Source organism: Pistacia vera, unplaced genomic scaffold (assembly GCF_008641045.1).
Source record: "Pistacia vera cultivar Batoury unplaced genomic scaffold, PisVer_v2 Contig341, whole genome shotgun sequence".
In the NCBI taxonomy this organism is placed as follows: Eukaryota; Viridiplantae; Streptophyta; class Magnoliopsida; order Sapindales; family Anacardiaceae; genus Pistacia; species Pistacia vera.
In genome coordinates this window covers 31,875-45,745 of record NW_022196159.1, presented here as the reverse complement: position 1 = coordinate 45,745, position 13,871 = coordinate 31,875, and the positions used below count along the sequence as shown (strand labels likewise).

Below are 13,871 nucleotides of genomic sequence, written 5' to 3'. Positions count from 1 at the left end.
GTTCTTCAAGCTAGATTCGATCTCCAATCTTTCATTATACTTTCCGGGTTTTACGTAGATATTACTCTTGAGGGTCGCTTACCCTTTTTGCGAAGCGCATCCAATGCTTCATTGATTGTTTTGTATGTACCAGAGCCATCCCGTGCCACACTAGTCTGCTCGGAAGTCGGAAATTGGACTCCACGAATTTAAATTTCCACCATGTTGTTCCTTGGCATTTGCTTTACCCGTTAGTCAAAAGTCATCAAGTCAATAAGAAATTAAATTTTGCTGTATAGTGTATTAGTAATTCCATCAGTAAGAATCTATTATCAACTATGATCATAAAAGAGTTGTTCTTTTTTTTAGTGATTTGACCCTTTTCATTTTATCTCAGGTTTATAACACATAAATATATTTACATAATGAAAAAGGAAATTAGATCTTTTACGGCCTTTTTACTGCTCTTACGCACAGAACCCGAGCCCAATCCTCACTTGTGGGACTGCGGATTGGGCCATCTCTAGTTGTTGTTGAGCGCAAGAGGTGGTAGGCTGGTAGCCATGTCTACAAAGGGATAAAGGCAACAACACAAGTAGACATTTTGCTGTGAAGAGTAATATGTCATGCATCAACTTAACTGTCTTACTTGTAAGTGTTTATTTTCATTTATGGAACTAAATTAAGTAGCAACACAATAACATGGACCGTCACAGCCAAGTTTCTGCTTTAATTTGGACGATCAGCTGTCATTAATAGAATGGTTAGTAGCATTTTAGTGTTTTGTTGATCAAAAATAATCTTTGGCTTTCGTGTTGTGTTAGTGGATTATGAGTTTGTGTAGGGTGGGAGGGTCAATACGTTTATGATACCGATATGAGACGAAGTAATGACACTTGATCTCGTCCATGGATGAATAAAAATTATGTCGAATCACATAAAAATCGTGTGTCTTCAGTAGCGGATCATAAATTTTGTTAGGGTGGACCAAAATAAAACTAATTACCCATGAGTATTTTTGTCCATTAATATTTTGTTAGGATAGGCCAAAATCTAGAATATATATATTATTATTTTAAATAAAAATTGAGGGTGGGTCAAAAGTAGGCTGAATCCGCCCCTGTGTGTCTTATGTTGTTATGTGTTATTCTTTATTTTATACTTTTTTTACTCCTTCGATTTTCAATAGTCCTGTTGCTGGCAACCTGTTGATTGATTAATATGCTTTGATATGAATGTCTGTTTTTGCAGAATAATTTTAATTTTTGTATTGAAACATAATTCATCTGCATGACTATATTTGCTTATTTTGCAGTGTTTTCCCTTGCAAATCTAATGAATTTGAAGATTGTTGTAGCTTAAGAAATAATCAACCAAGTTTTAAGCTTCAGAATAAATGTGTTTGGTAATCAACTTTTACAACTATAGTTTGAAACTAATTATAAATAATCAGATTTATAAAAGGAATTTAAAAACTCCATTTTGTAGCTTTAAAATAGATTAATTATAAAAGAAACATTTAATTCATTGAATAATAACTTCATATTTAATTATAATTTTAATGAAAAACTGAAATGGTAATGGTAGCTGGACCACCGTCGGTCAATGCCAAAAAGAGGTGGCACTTTGGCGACACCAACGGTCCCATTGGGAACGGTAGAGAAGATCGAGAAAATTTAACTGCCCGGCCATCCCAAGTTTCAATTTAAGAAAATGGCCTTGAAAATGTTTTCTTTTTTTTTTAATTAGAGAAGATGACGTGGCATAGTTAAGATTAATTAAACACGTAAAATGGGTTAAATGAAAAGATTAAAACATAGTGGGCCGAATCATAAATAATGAAGTTTTTAAAATTTGAAATTTCTCAAAACAAGCCCCACCTATTCACCTTGCTTAATCAAAATTCATTAGGGCAAAAGCGATTTCTTGAACCAAAGGGAGCTGCGATTTTTCCGATCGAACATGCAAATTTGCACCCTAAAATCAATTTCTTGAACCCTAAACCGAATACAGTCGCGATTTTCGATCGATTTCTTGAACCCTAAAATCGATTTCCTTAACCCTAAACGGAACTTGCGATTTCGGTGATACAGTCCACATTTCCGATCAAAACTGCAAACTTTGACACCAAATTCAATCCAAAACCATGGCTGACACTCACAATGAGGAGGAGGAAAACCAATGCCACTTCGAATCCTAGATTCTGGTGGCACAAGTAGTTCAATGGCTGCTCTAGTGGATCATCCGATCAGTGAAGGTGGTCCACACGCAGAGGAGACGCCGACGAACAAGAACAGAGGGAAGAATCGACAAACGTTCTAAGACGAGGAGTCAGGCGAGAATTCAGGCCAGAGGAGTCGTCCGAGGATTTAAGCGACGAGAAGGAGGCCGACGAAGAAAGGGTACGTTGTTTTGGGAATATGCTTGTACTGTCGCTTAAGCGATCATTGTATCGCTTAAGCGATTAATCTGTTTTACTCATGATGGCACTCATGATCGCTTAACGATCCTTTGTATCGATTAAGCATTGATTCAGTTTACTCTTGGTCGCTTAAGCGATCTGAAATCGCTTAAGCGATCTTGTCGAGGCAGATCACAGATATAAGATCGCTTAAGCGATTTTGTATCGCTTAAGAGATTCTTTTAGTTTACTCTTGGTCGCTTAAGCGATTTTAGATCCCTTAAGCGATCTTGCACGAGGTAGAGTCAAGATCTCTTAAGCGATCCGAAATCGCTTAATCGACTACAGTGGTATTTTTTGTTGCTGATATTTTGTTTATTAGTTGTTTTGGTTATTTTTGTTGCTGACATTTTGTTTATATCGATTGTGCAGATTGTACGGATGTAAACTGTAGAGACTACAAGTTAGAGCTTGTAAGTGAGAAGGTACCTTACTTCCTTGCAAGGGTGATAGTGAGGTCGAGTTGGGATGTTTTTGACAGAATAAGGGACATTTAGATGGAATGAGGCATGGTGCAAGATTTTCGTTGCACTTGTTTCGGTCAGTTTTTAAGAATCAAAACAAATTGGAAAAAGGCATTTTGGGGGTAGGGAGTGAATTACATGTGCTGCATCAGTAAAATGCAATAAAAAAAATAAAAGAAATGTGGTTCGTGGTGGACGGAAAGCCACTACGGTTTGGGATGATGGAGTGTGCCTTGGTGACGGCTTGGATGTGGGGAAGTGCCAGATAAGGCAAAGGCAGATGCAATAAGGACAGTTCGGGAGCCATAGGTTTCGAAGAAGGTTTTGCAGGGGCAAAGTCTATTACAGGACACGTTTTAGAAGAGAGGCTAGAAACAGTTCAGTTTAATGATGGAGAGAAGATAAAAAGTGCTTGCTATTGTTTTTACATTCTATCTTATTGGCTGGTGACTCAACAAAAGCTGTTGAGAATGATTGGTTGTATTTGCAAGCGACTTGGAGTTCTTTAATTCTTATCCGTGGGGATGGATATCATTGAGCGAACTATCAACAACCTAAAAAAACCAGACATGGCATTAAAGCAGGCAATGGGCTGGGAAGGATAAACCAAACAGTATAATTTGTTTGGCTTCCCATTGGCAATGCAGGTAAATATTAATAACTTTCTGTTATATTTTTTTATAATTATGTGTTTGAATTATGATATGAACTGTTTTTTTACAATGTAGGCTTGGATGTATGAGGCATCTATCTTTGCTCAGGCTGGGGGGAGGAGCAACAGTTTGGATGTGCAACAACAATTTCCTGGATGTTGCGGGTGGCAAGCCATCATGATTCTTCAACCGAATTGAACCTATCCCAGTTGTTTTACAAGCATCATCATTGCCCATATAAACAACTCCACCATCAAGTTCTTCAAAATTAAAGAACCACTCCTTGTGGGGACACATATGATAGGTACAACCTGAATCCATAATCCATTCATTTGTTGTAGAGGTGGATGGTAGGCTAACTAGACATAAAGCTGACTCATCCTCTTCACGCTCAACAACGTATGCATCAAAAGCAGCTTTGCCCTCTTTCTTTTGCAACTTCAGATAATCTTTCTTCCAATGCCCTTTCTCACGACAAAAGGCACATTGATCCCTATTGAGTTTTCCCTTAGAACGAGATCTTCCTCTTCTCTCCTTCTTACGACTCTGATTTTGACTCCGCCTTCTTGTAACAAGAGCTTCTGCTGACTCATCTCTATTCTCCTTCTGATCCTTCTTCCGAATTTCATGATTGGACAGAGCAGAACAAACTTCTTCAAAGGATAATTTTTCTTTCCCATGAAGAAGTGTAATACTAAGATAGTCCAACTCATCTGGAAGAGATCCAATTAACAACATAGCCTTATGCTCATCTTTGAATGTTTCATCCAAATTTAACAAATCACCAATTAATCTGTTAAATGTATTAATATGGCTACTGATATTCGTACCTGGTCTCAACTGAAGACGAAACAATCTTTTCATCAAATAGAGCCGATTCTCATTACTTCTCTTCATGTATTTGTTTTCCAGCGCCTTCCATAACTTATTGGCAGAAGTCTCTTTCATGAATAGATATTTTTGTTCTCTACAAAGACATGAGCGAATCATCCCACACGCTTTTACATTCAACCTCACCCAGTCTTTCTCATAGACATCTTCTGGTTTTTCCTCCTCCAGAACGATATCTAGATCCTGCTGATACAAGCTATCCATTACCTCACTCTGCCACCACTCATTGCTACTTTTTATTTTTATCTATTTAGCCCTAATTATATTATAGTTAAATAACGTAAATACTTGATGCGCTTGAAGCCTAAGAGACGCATTGGGTCCAAACAATTACGATTCAGCCAATGTGAAATGTCGGGCCTAGTACACACCATCGAATACATCAAGCTACCAACCGCATTTGAATACGGACTTTTGACATATACTCTCGTTCTTCATGCGTTACTTGGAATAAAGACGCACTAAGCTTTATATGAGGGCAAGTGGAGAACGTCTACAGGGTTTGTACTTTCAGTTATGCCAAAACGTTGTAAACATTCTTTAGATACTGCTTTTGTGTCAGACAAACCTTGTGCCATTTCCTCTATCTCTAATTATCTCCATACCGAGAATCTCTTAATTCCCCTAAATCCTTCATCTTCAATTCTGATTAGTTTGAGCTTTTAATTCTCAATTTCTCTAGTTCTTTGAAGCAATCAAATATCATCACATATAAGAGTAGATAAATGAGAGTACACCTTGTAGCCTTTGAAAATACACACAGTTGTCAAATTTGCTTCTTGTGTACTCCTGACCCCAGTTCATTACCCTATCAAATGCTTGTACCACTGCTTCGGAGATTGTTTTCAACCATAAAGGATCTTTTCAGTTTACAAAACCCATCTTCCTTCCCAATAATCCAATCCTTCTGGCTAAGGTCATATATAGATTTCCTCTTCCAATCACCGTGTAGAAAACGCGGTTTTCACATCAAGTTGAAAGTTCAAGATTCATCTGACAACCAGGCCAATAAAATCTAATGGAAGAAGCTTAACAACTGGAGAAAATACCTCATTGAAATCTATTCCTTCCTTCTGAGCGTAGCCTTTCGCCACCAACCTTGCCTTGTAGCGGATGTCTTTCAAATTCGAAAATCCTTCTTCTTTGCATATACCCATTGCATCCAATTGCCTTCTTATTCTTGGTATGAACAACCTCCCAAGTTTATCTTAGGAGAGATTGCATCTCTTCTTTCATGGCTTTCTTTCCACTTTACCATTTTCGGAACTGCTAGCTATTTCATTATAATGGAAGAACTTCACCATCTCAATTGGAGTGCAAGGCCACCGATCAGCACAAACGAGCAGGCTTGCGAAATTCTCGTCTTGGCCTATAATACACAATGGATTCTGTTGACGTTCGTGGGAAGAATCGTCTTCATCTACAAAACCTTTATGTAAGGAGTCTCATTTCCAGCTAGGACTAACTGATGTTGGTTCAAACTCACACGCCTGCTGCCTGATGTCTCCAGCCTGTGTCGGAGTACTTGAAAACTTCATTGCTTCTCTGTTGTTCTGCTCCAACCATAGAAGAACTCATCAAAGTCACATCCCTACTAAACAGTATTTTCTTTGAACTCCGGACACCAAAGACGGTATCCTTTCACACCTGAGGTAATCCCCATTAGAATACTTGCTTTCTTGCTCTAGGATAACTTAGACTCTTTTACATGATAATAAGCAGTTGGAACCAAAAACATGAAAGAGTCATAATCAGAAAACACGGTTTCCAGAGCATACCTCAATCGACGTCTGCTTCAATTGCAGTTGATGGCTAGACGATTAATGAGATGCACGCATATATAACTGGCCTCAGCCAAAAACTGCCCAACCCAGAATTGGACAACATACACCGAAATTCTCCAGTATAGTCGATTCATGTGTTCTGCACCCCATTTGCTGGTGGTTGTATCTCACTGTAACGTGACATATATTCCTTCCTCTTGGCAAAAGTTTCAAAAACGGCGATCACTACGATACTCCCCACCATATCTGTAGTAGCTGCTGATCTTTCTGCCAGTCAAGTCTCAATTATTTTTCCATTTAAGGAAAACACCAAGGACGATTAGTTTTTACACCATACACCCAAACTCTTTGGCAAATCATCTACAAAACGTGACAAAATAGTGGCATACTCCAAAGATTGTTGTTTTGGTGGTCCCCAACATCAGAATGAACAATAATCCAAAATACTCTTTTAGTTTATGGATTGCTGGGCGGTACCGAATTTCACTCTTGTCATTTTCCCAGAACACAATGCTTCACAAAAATCCAGCTTCAGGTCTTTTGCAACTTTCAATAAGCCTTGATTCACCAAACTAAGTAGGCTTTTCACCTGCATGCCCCAACGCATATGCCAGCCGTGAGCATTTCTGAATCTGCAGCCTTCTGCACGACTGCAGTGTTAGTTGCAATAACATGTACTACCATATCAGTAATCCCAGTTATTCTCCGACGTGCCTTTCATCTCACGAAAGCTACTGAGAAAAAATTTATGAATTTTTGTTTCCATCCGCATATTAACGTAAAGCCTTTAGATTCCAAGGTCCCAAAGAGATGAGAGTCACTTTTTCAATAGGTACATAACGAAAATCTGCAGATTTTCTAATGGAGCGGGAAGAAGAGAAAAAGATGGATTTGAATCCCCATATATTTGTTCAACATTTTGCCAATTGAGCCCTTCTAGGCACTGTCAAGTAATTATTTCCACAGTTTCCATATTCATTCTCCCCCAACAGAGCATTATCGTTCAATATTTCTGAATACCATAAGATGATGATAAATGGTTTTGTCTGCTACTTGGACAGACAATGACGAAGCCATATTCCATTCATTGACTGCTTCTATTAGAACTTAGATTTTATTAACTTATCTTTTCGATCGGTTTGTTTTTTGTAGTAAGCTATGTCTAAGTTGGATCCATTGAGATGGTGTCTGCATAACATCCACACCACATTAGACATAAATAAAAACTTTGAACATTCATTACAACATTATGTATTTCTAGTTATGACGGTTTATTGTAGCTAAAAAGATGAATTTGCGTAGCTAAATGGTTTAGCTAAAAAATGCAATATTTTGTAGCTTATTAGTAGCTAACAGTTTGTATTTTTTTGCTATGGATGAAATTAATATGTAAATAAAAACTTAAATATGTTTGTCATAACAATAATAATCTTGCTCGGGAATTCTTCCAAAGGTTTTAATCGTTTGCTGCTCCTTGTTTTTTATTTCCTCATGTTTATGGTAAATTAAAAGCTTTGAAAAAAAAAAAAAAAAAAAAACCTAAAAGAGGGCACAATATGAAAATTGAGGGATTAAAACTAAATAGCACTTTTATCCTATATGAATTTTAATTAAAACAACAACAATGGACTTGACCTAATTAAATAATAATAAGGTCCATCGGCTTAAGCTAATTAAATAACAATAATAAGGTTTATCATGACTAAGGTTAAACAATTATCTTATTAATTAATCTTATAATTAGTAATGTATATAAATTATTTATTAAATTATTCAAATTTAAAAGACAAATTACATAAATTATGATGAAGAAAATTAAATTCTACATATTTAAGATAAATATTTTGAATTATAAATGATGAATAAGATAAAGATAAATAGTCTTTATATAGTGGAGTTGTTACATAAGCTAATTAACCATAATCTTATGTGATTCACTAAGTTCAATTTTTATAAGTAAGCTTATATTCTTATTATAAATAATACGAAAAAATATTGTGAATTAAATCACGAACAGTTTGAATTAATTACAATTTATACTTTGTATGGGCTTGAAGCCTACGTAGACACATTCGGGGTCCCACTCTTATGAAAATGAAAATCGGTGTGACGAAAGAGATAAAGAATGAAAGAACATACGACCACGCCCTTATAAGTTTCTTGTTAGCTGTTCCTAACCATATCCTTTTTATATTTTTACTTCAAGTTTTACTTAACGGCATCGTTTCTATTATTGTTTTTTTTCTTTTTTCCGATGGCCTCAATCTTGTTAAAAATGGATGGTGTTTAGATCATATTAGATTAAAATAGTTATAAATCAATTAAGGAAAGTTTATTATTAAAATAGTATTTCTCTAAATTAAAATTCAATTCAATTTTAATATTTCAAATCAAATTTAAAAATTTTATTGAATGGATGGTACATCCCACATGAATTTTCTTTTTCCCAAACTTTATTGCTTTTCCTATTAAAGTCACAAAAATATAAAATTTTGATCATATTATTAAAGATAATAATTAAAATATTAGCAAAACCCTTTCCACCAAGGGAAGATATGATATGATATGATGAAAGCCTTTCCAACACGTGGTAGCTCAAACACTAACATGAACTTTTTTCCTTGTAGTTTTAATATCTTTCCTCTGTTTTAAAAACTGGACCGGACCAGCCGAACCAGGACCCGACAACTTCTTCGGTCTGGTTCAGGTCTTAGGAGGGTTTTTGCAATATTTCAAAATTATAAAGGTTAATTGTAATTTTATAGGGGTGTTTTGGAGATATATCAAAAGTTTAGGGATTAGTTGGTAATTTTTCGGGGTATTTTTGAAATAAATAATAAATTTAGGGACTAATTTAAACTTTTAAAGGGGAATTTTTGTAATATATTAAAATTTAAGGGATTAATATGTAATTTTTTAAATATAAAATTGTCACGGACATCATTGGTCCAACCGGCTGGACCGGTTGACCCATAACCTGGGTAGCAAAACAGGTTATCCTCCGATTCCGGTTTTAAAACAATGTATCTTTCACCAAAAATAGACAGCAATTTGACTAGGTTCAATTTTAGGTGGCTTGACTTGAAGCAACGGTCTAGCGACCAAGTTAAATGGACCTCCTCCTCCACATTGGGCTCCAACTCTCATGCTCACTTGAATCCGATTATATTTGTCTGAGTAATACTAGTCTTACAAAGAGGCATACAAAGAGACAAATCCAGTCCTTAAAATTCATGATTGCCTCTCTCTCTCTCTCTCTCTCTCTCTCTCGCTTTTTCCTTTCTTTTAAGGGTTAAATTTGTCTCTTTGTATGCCTCTTTGTAAGGCTAGTATTACTCTATTTGTCTTGGTTGTCCACTCAACACCTCCTTGCTACTTTAATTTTTATCTATTTAGCCCTACATTATATTATATGTTTAAATAACGTAAATACTTTGCATGGGCTTGAAGCCTAAGCAGACGCAGTCAGGTCCAAACCAAATTACGCATTCGGCTTCAGCTCATTGAAGAGTTCTTTTAAGTTAGCTATTGGTTGAAGGTTACAATTTACTATTGACCTTAGCGGCGTGATTAACACTATGTTTGACTATAACTATTTAATTCATAAGTAATAACAATATAATTACTCATGGGATAAATTAGAATATCTACAACGCATACTATAAGGATTGTAGCAAATTAATTTTCACATTCTTTATTTGCTACAAATTCAAATGATTTATAACTATTACACACATATTAGCTATATATTTAAACTAGTAGCTAGTAATGATACTATAATATTGATATTATCATGAAAATAAAATTTGTATAGCTAAATACCTTAATTAGCTACAAATTTCAATGTTTTATAGCTAATGCACAAATAATAACTATATAATTAAACTCGTAGCTAATAATGATATTATATGCCATGTAAATAAAATGTTTATAGCTAAATACATTAATTAGCTATAATGTTTTACTATAGCTAATACATTGTATCTAAATGACTAGTTATTGTTACGATTTTAATAAGTTAAAGCAAAAGATGAATATTAGCTTCGAACGAGCTACAATGTTTTACTATAGCTACTACATTGTAGCTAAATGACTAGTTATTGTTACGATTTTAATAAGTTAAGGCAAAAGATGAATATTAGCTTCGAGCGAGAAAGTCTTATCACTAAAATTATTTCAATTAGCTATATATATTGACTTTTGTAGCTGTAAGTATGTATTTGCTACAATTTTCATTTCTGTAGCTAATTTTCGTAGCTATATATGTCTATAATGTTGTAGTGATTCTCTTGTGAAATAAAGAAATTAGAAGGATCAATTAAATTGAAAAAAATATAGAGTTACATATAAATCAGACAACAATATCAACCCCGGATTATTATTTTTTTTCCGAACAATCATCAACATTTGACTGGTCCAAATCCAAGCTGTTAAAATAAAGATAACCCAGGTCGTCACTAAAGATCGAGGTTGTTGATTGAGGAGAAAATCCAGCGTAGCCATTGTCTATCTTTGCTAAGCATAAGTCATTCATGTACTTGAGAAGCTCAGTCTTCTGAACGAAAGGTTGAGCTGCATATTCCTCAAATGGCATCCACTGTGGAGGAGAGGGTGAACATGTGAAAAAAAACAACATTATCACGAAGGTAAGCTCTGATCTAAAATTCACTAAAACTTTCATCGGTTAAGAGAATCAGATGCCATTAACAGTTAATGGTCAAAGTCTCAAACTATGAATGGTAGCCTTCATGTCCATAACAAAAATTTATGATTCTGTCAGCTTGAATCCTGCACATCATTCAAAGATGATTGATTCTCATATCATCAGAAAGAAGTACCTGGGCAGCCTCAATCTCTAGTTCTTGTTTTGGATGTCGAAGGATGAAGGACGCAACATGCACAAGAAGAATAAATTTGATTTCTCAAAGAATGACTTGTGTGATTGCCTGCAAGTGAAAAACTATAATCATGTGACAAACCCTGTGATCAAATTTTGGGCTATGGAAATGAAGTTGTTCTTGAAGATGGCAACGATTTGTTTTAAGTTATGTTTATAATTTCAAAATGGTAAAATAAATATGCCTTTTAAAGCATTCTGCACATCATTCAGTACAGCAAAATTTACCTGAATGCTAAGATCTCCATAAACTCGTGTCAATTGAATAGTCAAAAGTAGCACTATTAAGGCCATCACCATGGACTTATAAAATACAAGTACGAACAACACATTTATATGCACTCATCACTTACTCCTGGCTTCTTTTACTTCTCTTATGGCGCCTTGAAGATATCCTCGCCCTACATGTTGAAATTTTACTTATCCTCACAAACGTGTGTAATTGGTTTCAGAAAAATGAAGAAACTGCTGGTGTTAGTCACAACCTCATCAACACTCCAGTAGGAATTTTCCACAAACTATTACTTGGAAACTGCCACTCTTTTCCTGACTACAAGCAACTTCCACCCAAGAAAATTCCATATAGAGACAGCACCAAAGAACAACAATGTGTGCAGTCTGAACACAAACTGATACCATTGCATGTGGTTGAGAACATGATACTTTTAAATACTTTGTTGAGTTTCACGAACGGATCAAAAAGAGTAGACTAATTTGTGGAAGAAAATTGAATAATAACAGAAGTGATCTAGTTCTAGAAATTCAAATTGCTAGATCAGGTTGAAAATTCTGGTTAAGTTGCTTTCCATTTGAGGATCATAAATATCCTCTGAAACAAGTTTTGCATAGTAAGATGACAGTAGTAAGACATTTCATCAACATTTATATCTGCATCATGGATCTAAACTAACTTAGAATAATAAGGTGGCTTATATTTGATCAATCCCTGGGAATACGAAAATAATAAAAGATATCCTGACCAAGCCGTTGTAAATCAGCATGGAGCTATTCCCTAAACATACAAGACATTTTAGAACTTAATCAGATTCAACAATGTTCATAGATTTGGTTTGGTCACTTAAAATGTGCAGAATAAGCAAACCCAACGCTTGGGTCTAATGCCTCAGTCAAAAGATTAAAAAAAATAAAAATTAGAATAAGAGTAAAATGAATCAGCAAGCGAAGTTAACAACTGTAAAGGGGAGTACCTCTTTCTATCATTCAAGACAAAAGCACCAAACACCTACTTGATGCGTGGCATTTGCAGGTATAGTGTTGCAGTTTTGGGAATCCAGTAAACAAGCATGAGATAGTTTGGCTCAGCATGGTGATACAAAATCCCTATAACAACTTATCCAAAGAAAAGTCAGCAGTCAAGGAAACAGAACCAATTGAATTCATTGGAAGCTCACAACAGAAGCCAGTCAACAAACTAGAGTTGATCCCTTTTCAAATGAAACTAAATTCTGTTATAAATATGACTCTACGAGCTGAGACAAGAGAATGTTAAAGATTGGAGAAGCATCTTTCCTTTGACCGTGAACAAATTACTTATTGCTTCCAGGCCTCAAGTATTTAGTTAGCTTGTGCCCTTCCTTATATACACAAGGTTTATTCAACAAAATATGCCCAATTTTGTGAAACATTTTTGATCAGTATTCATTCGTCTAATCGGCTTTACAGGGCATACATATGAGGAGAAAAAGTAGGTGGATAACTGGATTTTCTCTATTACTCCGTCACCCCAAGGGTGATCAGGCAAGGAGAGTAAATTACCTTGACTGCAGTTTCAACAAGATTTACCAGTCCAATAGGCATTTTAATCCAGACTCCTTTTTTACCCTGCAAAGAAAAAATCATCATGATATTTTTCAAAAGCAGCCGCAGACTTAATGTAGAAATATGGAGCCCAATAAATGTAATTTTAGTTCACATAAAAATCACGTTATCCACCTAAACAAATTAGCAATAATCATTTACAGGATGAATTATTAAATGGTCTTTTCTATTAACATGTCAAAAGGGCAAGCAATTGACCAAAATTTCCACTAGCTGTTGTGGAAAATCTTGAACCCAAAATGAAAACAAAACATTGATCCAACAAGGCACATTCATGTAAAGCAAGTTCTATAAAATAAAACACCTGATGTTCCACTGCAACAATGAATCTCTCAGCACAGTAACAAACATCGGGGGCCATTGGCTCCTTCATCTCCCAATCACTCCTCCATGCTCATCATGATCCTTTAAGTAGCTTGATATGTTCAACTCCATTCTCAAACACTATATCCACATGCATCACTGAACTTGCCAAAAATGACATGGATACAATTAAATCCGGCGTTGGGGCCAGCAAGTGCACAAAAGAACATTGCCTAACAAAACTACGCCTAGAACAACAAAAAATACGCACAAAACAGAAAATTATTTGGTTCCTCAATTGCTAGCCTACTTACGACTCTCATTCTCACAATCATAAGAAAAGAGATAAGCATATAGAGGAATACAAAAATGGCCACAATAGAGCGCATATACAGCATACACACATACACATACATACATACATGACTATTAAGTGAACATATATATACATATATATATACTTTCACGTCGAACACATATACATAAATACATTGATACATATATACATAACCACATACATATATGCATACATACATACATACTTTAGGGTCGAACACATAACACAAACATACATGATACAACAAAAACGGTACAAATATA

The 13,871-nt window shown here is 35.3% G+C and overlaps 1 pseudogene; it reads right to left on the bottom strand.

Annotated features, from left to right (window-relative positions):
• Positions 1–10,524: 10,524 nt before the first annotated feature.
• Positions 10,525–13,329, bottom strand: LOC116138454 (annotated as a pseudogene).
• Between the last annotated feature and the right edge of the window lie 542 nt (positions 13,330–13,871).